Source organism: Cajanus cajan, chromosome 1, assembly GCF_000230855.2.
Source record: "Cajanus cajan strain Asha chromosome 1, NIPB_CcT2T_4, whole genome shotgun sequence".
Lineage (NCBI taxonomy): Eukaryota > Viridiplantae > Streptophyta > Magnoliopsida > Fabales > Fabaceae > Cajanus > Cajanus cajan.
In genome coordinates this window covers 14,359,861-14,371,465 of record NC_138517.1, presented here as the reverse complement: position 1 = coordinate 14,371,465, position 11,605 = coordinate 14,359,861, and the positions used below count along the sequence as shown (strand labels likewise).

At 31.7% G+C, this 11,605-nt stretch overlaps 1 long non-coding RNA gene across 2 annotated transcripts; it reads left to right on the top strand.

Annotated features, from left to right (window-relative positions):
- The first annotated feature begins 8,376 nt into the window (after positions 1–8,376).
- On the top strand, positions 8,377–10,928 carry LOC145953889 (uncharacterized). 2 transcript variants are annotated; one of them, XR_014431116.1, is made up of 3 exons: positions 8,870–8,899; positions 8,991–9,088; positions 10,581–10,928. It is a non-coding gene; the product is annotated as an uncharacterized LOC145953889 (long non-coding RNA). The 2 variants fall into 2 exon arrangements; XR_014431115.1 differs by having other exon boundaries at positions 8,377–9,088.
- Positions 10,929–11,605: the final 677 nt, after the last annotated feature.

The window sequence follows — 11,605 nt, the reverse complement described above, 5'->3', positions numbered from 1 at the left end:
GCTTTGGCATAGGAGAGCTGCACATATTCATAGGGATCATTTAAATAAATTGAGTAGGAAAGAATTAGTGGTAGGATTACCTAAACTCAAGTTTAGTAAGGACAAACTATGTGATGCTTGTCAAATGGGTAAGCAAGTGAAGGCTAGCTTTAAAAGTAAAAATCAAATTTCCACAACCTAAGAGCATTGATGAAGCACTAAAAGATGAACATTGGTTAATGGCCATGCAAGAGGAACTAAATCAGTTTGAAAGAAATGAAGTATGAGATTTAGTGCCATTACCAACTAATTATCTAATTATAGGAACCAAGTGGGTTTTTAGAAATAAGCTTGATGAATCAGGAATTATTATAAGAAATAAGGCAAGGCTAGTGGCTAAGGGGTATAATCAAGAAGAGGGAATTGACTATGATGAGACTTTTGCCCTTGTAGCAAGGATAGAAGCCATTAGATTTCTTCTTACTTATTCCTCTATAATGAATTTCAAGCTTTATCAAATGGATGTGAAAAGTGCTTTCCTCAATGGGTTGATACAAGAGGAAGTGTATGTGGAGCAACCACCAGGCTTTGTGGATTTTAAAAATCCTAATCATGTGTACAAACTTAAAAAGGAACTCTATGGGTTGAAGCAAGCTCCAAGATCATGGTATGACAGGTTGAGCAAATTTTTAATTAAGAATTCTTAAATATCTGAAAGGTACAACTAATGTAGGTTTGTGGTATCCAAAGGGAGTCTCATTAAGTCTGATAGGCTACTCAGATTCAGACTATGTTGGGTGTAGACTAGATAGAAAAAGCAGAAGTGGAACTTGTCACCTACTAGGTAGTGCACTTGTCACATGGCATAGCAAAAAGCAAGCTTGTGTTGCTTTAAGTACAGCTGAGGCTGAGTATATAGCAGCTAGGAGTTGTTGTGCTCAAATTTTTTGGATGAAGCAACAACTAAGAGATTATGGAACTGAGCTAAATAAAATACCTCTGAGATGTGATAATACAAGTGCAATAAATTTGACCAAAAATCCAATTTTACACTCTAGGACAAAACATATAGAGATAAGACACCACTTTTTGAGAGATCATGTCCAAAGGAATGATTATGTTGTAGAGTTTGTTGAGACTAGTAAGCAATTAGCTGACATATTTACAAAACCTCTACCAAGGGAAAGATTTAACCAATTAAGAATTGAACTAGGGATAATCAATGAATCATGTTTGAATTGATTATGATTTGAGAGTGATTATATCACTACAAGAAAATGACGATTTTGCGACGGTTATATGGCATACATTGCGACGGTTAGAACTGGCGCAAAGAAAACATTGCGACGGTTTGGGAACCGTCGCAGAATTTTCCGTCACCAGGCAATTTTGTGACGGTTATCAGAACCGTTGCACAAACCGTCGCAAAATTGGAATTGCGACCGTTTCATCAACTGTCGCACCAAATGCCTCTATATTAACATTGTGACCCTTTCATCAACTGTCGCACCAACTGCCTCTAAATTAATATTACAACCCTTTTTTTACCCGTCGAAAATTATAATTTTTTTTATTTTAATAAATTTATTAATGTAACAATCCTCATATTTGGCCTTTCAAGGATTTCATTTCACGATATTTCACTGTTTAGCATGTTTTATCCTTACTTTGCAATTTCTGAGAAACTTCCCAGAAGGTCACCCATCCCTGTACTACTCCAAGTCAAGCACGCTTAACTGTGAAGTTCTGATGAGTAAGCTACCGAAATGTATATGTATATTGTCAGTATAACTTGTACAAATTAATTCATCTAATTCATCCTCAAATATACAATCTCATATTTGTATTATAATAATAATATATAATAATTTTATATTACAAATAATAATAATAATAATAATAATAATAATATATTTAGTTATTCTTTATTTATATGTACTTACTTTTATAATTAACATCTACTTATTTCGATTTAAAATTATAATTTAAATTATTTAAACTTTTTAATTTATAATGACAATATAATTTATAAAATTATAAATATTTATTTATTACATACTTATAAATTAAATTTTAATATTTTAAATATATTATTAATTAATTTAATATATTTATTTACCTTAAATCAAACATATAAAATTAAAACAAAATGTATTTATCCTTGTTTTATTTTCTAATTATCAACTATTAATAAAATACTAACTTAAAATCTTATCTAATTATATATAATATTCTCATATCAAATTTAAAACCAAATATTAGTTATACAAAAATATTAAGATCATATAGTAAATTGTCAATAAGATTTTAGTTAAATAATTTAAAATAATTAATGTTTCAATTATATTGTTAATTAGAAAATAATGTATTCCAAAACTAATTAATTTTTTTTATATTAATTATTAGTAAAATTTAATAATTTTAAAAATAACAATTAATTGGATCGATGAAATTCAACACACACGATGAGTTATTGAGCGGAATAACTTTACCAAGAGTTATTTTGTAAGTTATCTTAAATCAAACATATAAAATTCAAAAAATGTATTTATCCTTGTTTTATTTTTTAATTATCAACCATTAATAAAATACTAACTTAAAATCTTATATAATTATATCATAATATTTTCATATCAAATTTAAAACCAGTTCTTACATTTTTGACAAATATAAATTTTTCTGAAATATTCCATCAATAATATAGCTTTTCCTACAAAAATTTTCTCTTCGAAAATATAAATTTTCTGACAGATTTAATTTTGTTTTTATAAGAAATCATCTTCAATTAATATAACATTTAGTATATATGATATAACAGTAAAAGATTTTCAATTTAACGGTTAAATTTACAAAATTCACATTTAATATAAAATTATTGAGTGGTGTAACACTTAGTAAAATTTACACTGATGTAATTATAAACCCCCTCATATATATATATATATATATATATATATATATATATATATATATATATTAAATGTGACTTTTACTAAGTATTACACCGCTCAATAACTTTATATTAAATGTGAATTTGGTAAATCCAACTGTTAGATTGAAAGTTCATATCTCTCATAGATTATATATACAAAATTTTATATTAACCCAAGATGATTTGATACATCATTTTTATAAAACAAAATTGATGTAATATATTCATTTCAAAATACACTAAAATATAAACAATTTGATTACCTTCCAGTTGTTGTTCAATTTTAACAAAATTTGATATACACTTATAAAGTGATATGAACTTTCAATTTAACGGTTGGATTTACAAAATACACATTTAATATAAAGTAATTGAAGAATATAATACTTAATAAAAGTTACATTGGTATAATTATAACCCCCTATATTATATATATATATATATATATATATATATATATATATATATATATATATATATATACAGGGACGGATGTACGTTTGGAATAGTGGGCACTTGCCCCACTACTATTTGACATATACATAATTTTTTATCTAAAAAAATAATATATTTTAAAAAATAAAAATTATATTCTAATAAAATAAAAATATAGATTCAGAAAAAATGTTTATTTATTTTATATCTGTCAAATTTTTGAAAGAAATTAATTCTCATGTAATAAAAAAAATTTCTTAATAATGAATTAACTTTTTAAAAAAGTTTAATTATAATATATATATGTATATATATATGTCTTAATATTCACATATATAATGTAATATATTAAAATAAAAAGTTTTTTGATAAAATAAAATTTTTACCATGCATGTTTATCTTTTGTGTTTTTTATTTATTGTATACGTTGATTGAAAAAATCAAAATAGTAAAATTGTATATATTGATTAAAAAAATCAAAATAAGAAAAATCAGAAGATTTATGTTCCATTTAAAATTGTTATTATAAGATATATTCTAAAATAAATTATCATCTAAAAATATATATTAGATATTAAAAATATATTTATATCATAAATAAATTAAACTGGATTTTTATAAAATTTAACATATTTATTTTTATATTTTCAATAGTGTTAAAAAGATGGACATTTAAAACAAAATTTATAAAATTTAACATTGTAAATTATTCAATAATATGTGATGTGATAAAGAAAGTATATATAAAATTGTTAATAAAATATAAGTTCATTAAGATAATATACATAATACTTCAAAAAAAAAAACTTTTAAATTCTAATAAAAAAGAAATGCTAAAAATTTTGCGACGGTTTATGACTAACTGTCGCAATGTTAAATTTGCGACGGTTTATGATTAACTGTCGCAATGTTAAACTTGCGACGGTTTATCATAAACCGTCGCAATGTTAAACAAATTTTGCGACAGTTTATGATAAATCGTCGCAATGTTAAACAAATTTTGCGACAGTTTACGATAAACCGTCGCAATGTTAAACAATTTTGCGACGGTTTTAAAAAATTGTCGTATGAAGGGTCGCAATATCAAAGCGACGACGATTTCTAGATAACCGTCGCAATTTGTTCGTCGCAATTTATCATTTTTCTTGTAGTGTATGATTGTGTGGAATGAGTATGAAATATAAATGCATAAAAGAGAGTGAATTAGACTTGGAGAAGTTTGAAAAGATTAAATTCCTTAGAAACAAAACTTCTCTGGAATAATCGATTATCTTAAAATATAATCGATTATTTCAAGTAAGGCCATAATAATAATCGATTATTTTGGTAATAATTGATTATCTGGGAGATGAAGAATTCCAAGATCCTCTTTAATAATCAATTATTTGGGCAATAATCGATTATCTGGTGTGAAGAATTTCAAGAGTCTCTGGAATAATCGATTATCTAGGGAAATAATCATTATCTGGGAAGAAGAATTTGAAAGCCCACTGGAATAATTGATTATCTTGAAAATAATCGATTATCTGGGAAAAGTTATGAAAAACCACCCTCTAGAATAATCAATTATTCTAAAAATAATCGATTATCTATAGCAGACAGAGTTTTTAAAGGGTTTTAATGATACAAATAGTCGATTATTTGTGTAAATAATCGATTATCTACGCGACCTTAGGAAATTCTGAAGCGTTTTGAATGGTTTATATGCGCGCCAAACCCTTAACTTCCCATTACTCTTTAGTTATCAAACCCTCCCCGCTCTGAAACGTGCTAGGGCATAAAAACCCTCAAAACCTCTCATTTCTTCACATTCTTACATTCTCTCAAACCCTCAAACCCTAACCTCCTCATCTCTCTCATTCTCTTCTTCTCCACCAAGACCCATTCATGGCTTCTTCCTCCAAGAGACCCAAGAAGCTGGAAGTGAGGGGGAGCAAGCGCCCTCTACCCTCAGGGAAACTATTCTCCAAATGGTTCCCAGATGAGAAAACCCAAGAATATTACTTCGAGTGGTATGCAGGTCGGAGAATCATCCCTCCCAAGACCCTGAAGTTGGAATGGTTCAAAAATGAAGGGTTTAGCTTTCCAACCCTGCTGGAGCACCAAGAACTTGGGAAGTCTTTGGAAATGGAGGGACCCTACTACCCTGAACTGATCAGGTTGTTTCTTTGCTTTGCAACAAACATTGAAGGCATTATGCAATCAGTGGTGAAGGGGAAGCTGATAAAGCTTCACGAACCAACTTTGAAGGCGGCTGCCGGGCTGAGCGGCACTAGAAGTGAAAAACTCCAAGCCTTCAACTTTGGTGATTTCGAGGAACTGACGACCTTCAGAGATTGTCAGAGGAATCCTGAGAACACCAACTACAACAAGTTGCTAGCGGGAGGTATGAAGAAAAATTCCCGTTTAATTTCCTTTATTATTGCTTGGATGCTTAAACCGCGTTTGCATAACCATGCCCAAATGTCAAGGGATGACATTTTATTAATGCATGTGATTAAGAAGAAAATCAAGATTGAATGGGTATCAGTGGTGAATGATTGTATGTGGAAGGCTATAAGGAAAGAGGATGGACTAATTCCTTATGCCTTGTTGTTGTCTAAAATTTTTAAGAATACAGGGGTAGAGCTGACAGGGGAAAGGAAAATTATTCTCCATGCTTCTAATAAAATAGAGAAATCTTCCTTGCATCACATGTGGATGCTCAAATAGGAAGATAAATGGGTGTTTAAGGGAGATGTACCTCCAACCCCTGAACCGGCGACAGATGAAGATGGGTTCCATCACATGATGAGGACCAGCCACCACAGGTTGAAGCTGAGCCTAACCGAGAGCAAGAGGCAGAGCCTAAGCCATTCTCTCCATTCGAGTAAATTATGATTAATAAGCTTGATGTTGTTATAGAGATGTCTAGGAGGCATGAGTCAATATATTCAGGTATTCTTGATAGGTTTGATACCCTTGATCATGAAATTAACTGACTCAAGACTCACCTTGGGATGCCTGAAGACTCAGATTGATGCTCTGTTGTGTTCTGTTTTAATTAGGAAGTTTAAATTTTGTTTTTGAATTTTAATTTCAGTTTGGTTGTAATATTTTTAATTCCAGAACAATTTTATTGCTTTAATCTATTGAACAATTTAATTTCTAATGGTATTTGAAGTTTAAATTGTTGATATGTTGGTTTGAATGGTGTGCCATTTCTGATTTGGTTGGTTAATGCTATGATGCTCTGTTTTTGAGCATGGTGATGTTCTGTTTTTTTTAGCATTGATATCTTGATATTTGGTGAGCCAAATTGATAATTTTTTTTTGGATTTTAAAATTCTGAATTATGGATTATAACTTGTAATTTTGGCTGACAAATTCATGCTTGAGTTGCTGATCTAAATTGATATTTGATTCTGACTTGGATATTATAGTTCAAATTCGCAAAGTTTGTTTGTTGACCAATACCTATGATGTGTTAAACCAGTTTTGGTATTGTTCTGAGCATACAAGGTGTATGCATATGGCTCCTACTGTGTGTTGTGGACATACATAGCTTGATTTGTTTTTGATGATGTCCAAAGGGGGAGAAAGGTTTTGTTTTGGTTGTTTTGCAAGTTTTGAATAATATGAAAGAAAAGGTAAAAGCAAAATGAACAAAATTGCTTAAGCTTAGCATGGTTTGTCATCAAGCTTAGCATGGTTTGTCATCATCAAAAAGGGGGAGATTGTTGAGATTGGGGGAGACTGAGATTGATAGATCACCTCTGAAGTTTGAAGAGTTTTGATGATAACAAATGTGTACCAAGGACATCAACAACAAAGAAGTCAAAAACAAAGTCAAAGGAAAATGCTATGTAATAGGAGTCGTAGTTTATAAAATTGCTTTGATTGAGTTTATCTTTTGTGTGTGTGCTGTGTGCATAAGCTAAATCTATATCTAAACTGATTAGGGAGTGTATGATGGTGAGTTTAAAGGTTAAAAAGTTATTTTGAGACTTAAAACAAAGTTTTTGAAAAATAACTCAAAATAATCGATTATCATTAAATATAATCAATTATACTAGCAACAGGCAAAAAGGGATGCCTCGCTGCAATAATCGATTATTTGTGAAATAATCGATTATCCCATAAGAGACTCTTTGGAATAATCGATTATCCAGCAAAATAATTGATTAAATTGTTCTTGGTGGATTTCCAGAAAATCTGAAGAACAAAATAATCGATTATTCTTTAAAATAATCGATTATCTGGTTCTGAAACTTTTATAAATAGTTTGAACATTTTGAAACTTCATAACAGAGTTAGAATTGAGAATCAAAATTAGAAAAACATTTTTGTGAAGTCTTTGTGACAATCTTGGAGAGTTTTCTTTGTGAATCCAAGAAGAAAAACGTTTGTGAAAAGCTTTGAGAAAAGATCATCATCATCACATTCTTGAAAGGGAAAAGATTAAGATTTGCTTCTAAATTCCAGGTGAATTCGTTCCTTAATTCTTTGTGAATACTTGTAAATCTTGATTGGGTTTCTCAAGTGATAAGGAATTCTTGTAGTGGGTTTCTACAAGGGGTGCTTTCTTGAGGTCAAGAAAGTGGTTATCTTGAATGTAAGAAGTGTATGCATGTGTGGTATGCTTGTAAACCTTCTTCATTGAGATAGTGGAACAAATCTTGATCAGGTTATGATTGAGGACTGGATGTAGGTTACATGTGGAGTGGTTGAACTAGGATAAAAGACTTATGCAATCTTCTCTTACCCTTATCTTTTACTTTGTGTAATATCTTGAATGTGCATTAAAGAAGATTGTTATTGATTAACATGTGTGCATGAGTAACATTGGTTTGAACTGAATCAAAGCATTACATATTGATATTATCCTTGAACCTCATTATTGGTTAATCAAGAAAGCATATAGGATTCATTCTTCAATAACAAGTCTTTAAGAAACTTCATTGAAAATTCAGTTTTTAGAAAAGTTTAATTGAAATAAAGATCCTAAATACTCTGAAATTTGTAAAGTGTCATAGAATCCAATTCACCCCCTTTTGGATTGTGTCATTCTTTTCTAACAGGCCACTAGTTGGCTATTTTGGATGTAATTTGTTTACTTTGTTTTTAGCCCCAGATTGTGTAACATTGTTAAAAAAAAAAAGAGGCTGATTCAGTAGCCCAGAACGGGCCGTTCCCAAATTGGAACGGGCCGTTCCAAGCTACTGAACTGAACTACATATGGTGGTTGAGAACGGGCCGTTCTGGGAAGGAGAACGGGCCGTTCTGGAGGGAGAACGGGCCGTTCTGGAGGGAGAACGGGACGTTCTGGAGGGAGAACGGGCCGTTCCGGAGGGAGAACGGGTCGTTCCGGATGAGTCCCGGAACGGGCCGTTCTGATTTCAGAACCGGCCGTTCTGGGCGTTAATTTTGTGCATGATTTGGGAGTTCGGAACGGGCCGTTCCGAACTCGGTACGGGCCGTTCTGGGCCAATCCGAAAGTCTATAAATAGGGGGTTGGGGGCCTTCAGGAGTTTTGGAGTTTTTAGAGAGAAGTTTTAGAGAGAAGGTCTCTGGGTCAGTGAGCTCCTTTCTCTCCCAAATTTCTCTGTTTGACTCCTTTTCTCCTCTAGATCACTAACTCCTTCTGACTTTTCTTGAAATTCAGATTAGAAAGCTTGTTTTGGGAGGACTGAAGTTCCGAGTTGAGCCTCGAGGGGAAATTCTACTTTTGTTCAGTCTTTGGCTATCTGAGCCAATCTTCAGGTAAGGGAAGCTAGAATGTTTGTTATTTAAGTTGCATGTGAGTTTAGAAACTCAATTGATGCATGAAAGTTGAGGATCCATGGCTGGATCGGAGAATTCGCTAATTGTTCAAAGTCTTGGAAAAAAAAATGGGAGTTCTGGTGAATTTGATGCATCAGATGGGTGCATGTTGATTCTAGGTTTATTTAAGTTGTATGGAGTCTATGCATTGTATTTTATGTTTGCATGTGGCTGGATTTGTTGGTGTGGATGAGAGTTTGTGAACTCTGTTATTGGAATTTAGGCCGGGCGCAGGTTGAATGCGCTAGGCGTGGATGAGTCTTGGGACTCTCAGGCTGGGATTAGGCTGGGCGAGCTCAGGCTACGCCGAGCGTGAATAAGTTTATGAATGAATTGATGCTTATGCATGTTTAAAGTTAAAGTTTTAGATTATGTATGTATGATATATGATGTATGGTGAGGTGTGATTCATATGTATGCTTTGTGATGATACGTATGAATGTTTGAATATGATATGACATGCGTATATGTTCATATGAGTATGACTGTTGATCATAATGGTGGGCAGACCATTATGATGTATGATGCATTATTGCATGTGATGTCTTATGACATGTGTATGATTGTTGATCATGATGGTGGGCAGACCATTATGATGTATGATGCATGATTGCATGTGATGCCTATGGCATGAGTCTAGCCTAGGACTTGAGGAGAGGAAAAATGTTTTCGAACTGGAAGAGCTCACATAGAGTCTCTTGAGAGTGGTGCTTGGATAGGCCACTGATATATGAGAGTGGTGCTCTGGGAGGCCACTGGATTTGGGAGAGTGGTGCTCAGATAGGCCACTGGGTTGGGTGAGTCTCCTCTAAGTCCTTAGCTAGTGTTGGAGCGGGGTATGAGGTTGAGGGTTATTCCCTTAACCAAGTACTCGGGAAGGTGCGTGGATCCTTGCGGATAGTCGGTGGGCGAACTCCACAATTGACTTGGTTAATGCATGCCAAGGTCGTGGTAAGCCCGTACCCAGCTGTGCTATACCTGACGGTGGATCTGGACTTCCAAGTGTGTAAGTGACATCATCCGAGTAAACCCGAGTGAGGATTATATATCCTGTTTAGCTGTGACCGAGCGGGCGCATTGGGCGTGAAAACGGTTGGGGTGGTTTCGGTAGGATGGAATGTCACTTATACAGCTCTATTGTTATGGAGATCTCCTAGGTGTATGCGTGACGACGCATTAGATGATTGATATGCATTGATATATGTCATGAGATGCATTTATTGCATGATTATTAATATGATGAAGTGTGGTGTTTGACTTCATGACTGGTGGATTATATTTTATGCATGAGTAGTATTGGATAGAGTGTATGGTGTGACTCTATGAATACGATTGTGTAGTATAGATTATTATGATTCATTTTATGAATTCTAGCTTACCCTTATGTTTCCATGTGGTGGAACTGCGATGATCATACTTGGTATGGGAGCAGATCAGGGCTAGCTTGGAGTCGAGGTGACCGCTGCGAGACGGGGAGTTTGATCCTCGTGTTAGGGTTACCATTTTGGGTAGCGATTTTTGTCTGTTTGACCGGCACTAGGAAATATTATTTTTGGGATGACTGTACATATATGGCATTTTATTTTGTATTTAAAGAATTTGGTTATTTTTATTCTTATCTATACCTGTATGTATGAGTTATCCAATTTAATATTTTCCTTAGTTCACTAGTAGTAGTGCGATTCCACTAAGTGTAGAGACCATGGCGGGTCGTTACAGATTGGACCTTGTGTATATATTCTAGTTGTTTATATAAATATACTTGCTCTTTTTTGTGTAATATTGTGATGTGTGTAGTGACCAACTGGGTTGTTATAAAATAATTTTTGGTAAAGTAATTTCGCTCAATAACTCATGGTGTGTGTTGAATTTCATCGATCCAATTATTAAATTTTACTAATAATTAATATAGAAAAAATTAATTAGCTTTGAAATAAATCATTTGCTAATTAACTATATAATTAAAATATTAATTATTTTAAATTATTTAACTAAAATCTTATTGACAATTTACTATACGATCTTAATATTTTTGTATAACTAATATCTGGTTTTAAATTTGATGTGAAAATATTATGATATAATTATATAAAATTTTAGTTAGTATTTTATTAATAGTTGATAATTAAAAAATAAAATAAGGATAAATATATTTTTTGAATTTTATATCTTTGATTTAAGATAAATAAATATATTAAATTTTTAATAATTTATTTAAAATGTTAAAATTTAATTTATAAGTATGTATTAAATAAATACTTATAATTTTATAAATTATATTATCATTTTAAATTATAAAAATAAATATTTTAAATTATAATTTTAAATAAAAATAAGTAGATTGTTAATTATAAAAGTAAGTATATATAAATAAAGATTAATTAAATATATTATTATTTGTAATATAATTATTATATATTATTATATTTTTTTTATAGTAATCTATCGGTTGAATTT